Raw genomic sequence first — 1,324 nt, 5'->3', positions numbered from 1 at the left:
CGTTGTAGCAACTCATTTGGCAATGAAAAAAAAAAAAGTTTACATACACTTGTGTGCTCACTGATACCTGGGCAGTCGTTGGTGTTGTGTTTTTGTATTGCCCTGCGCTGTTGTGCAGTTATTGTTACTACCCGACATAAACTACTCTGACTTCATTATGAGCCCTTATATCTCCCAACCTCTTTTTTTAACATTTTTTTTACCCTCACTCACAGGTATAGACATGGCTTAAGATTAACTTTTGTGATCACCAGCCAACATGGCTAGTAGATTTAAAAAGTTACCAGTCAATCAGATTTTCCACTAGCCATGTTTTTCTTTTCCTAACTAACTTTATTACTTAATTTCAGGTCCTCTGGTTTGTTTGGCTACGTTCCGTTTGTCTTCTCCGTTTCAGCGTAGCAAAGACTACATTTCCACGCCAAAGCAATTTTTTACCCGTATTTGGCAGGTTGGGGGGTGTCAATATAAAGCCCTGGGCATAGAGGTAGTAGAGGGTTTAATTCATAGCCTAATCCATGTGGGTAAAGGAAGCCAAAGTGTTAAGGGTTCATCCAAACAGAGGAAATAAACACATTTTCCAATTTAAAATTTGTTGTTAAATACCTAAATATTTTTCTTTCTTCATCTTCTTTATAAGAAAGGTGTAGCTTGTAAAAGGAGGCTTAATACTCTTTAAGTCTGATCTATTCTTTTATCAAGCACGTGCAGCTGTCGAAAGTATATTCAGAAAACGCTTGCAATAACATGCGAGTCTATGGCAAAATCTCACTCAATTCAATTCAATTTTATTCATATAGCGCTAAATCAAAACAACAGTTATCTCATTGCGCTTTTCATAAAAGAGCAGGTCAAGACCATACTCTGTGATGTTATTTACAGAAACCCAGCAATTCCCACCAAGAGCAAGCACTTGGCGACAGAGGCAAGGAAAAACTTCCTTCATTCACTGTTACTGTAAAACCCATAGTAATGAAAAGGCACATAAGACACCATTGTGTGACATCGGTCCTTTTTTTTCTTTTCTTTTTTTCGAATCCTAATAACATAAACATTAATTCAAACTGAAAATGGCTATGGTGGCCTTTGCACACAAACCAAAACATACTGGACCCTTTTCAAGCTGACCTATGTACGGCAGTGGTGCTATTTCTAACTGTTTCTTAACTCAAAATCAATTTATTAATTTCAGTAATCAGAATTTACTGTAAACAACATTATCAGTGGCAATACTTATTCTCCCACTGTCCCTACTGTCCCAAATCCCCCTAAACCGTCACTGGTCTACAGGTTGAACCTGGTGACTGGTTTGCAAACTCGTCCA

This window comes from Etheostoma spectabile, chromosome 13, assembly GCF_008692095.1.
Source record: "Etheostoma spectabile isolate EspeVRDwgs_2016 chromosome 13, UIUC_Espe_1.0, whole genome shotgun sequence".
Lineage (NCBI taxonomy): Eukaryota > Metazoa > Chordata > Actinopteri > Perciformes > Percidae > Etheostoma > Etheostoma spectabile.
The sequence above is the reverse complement of the archived record's forward strand: the minus strand, read 5'-3'. Positions refer to the sequence as shown.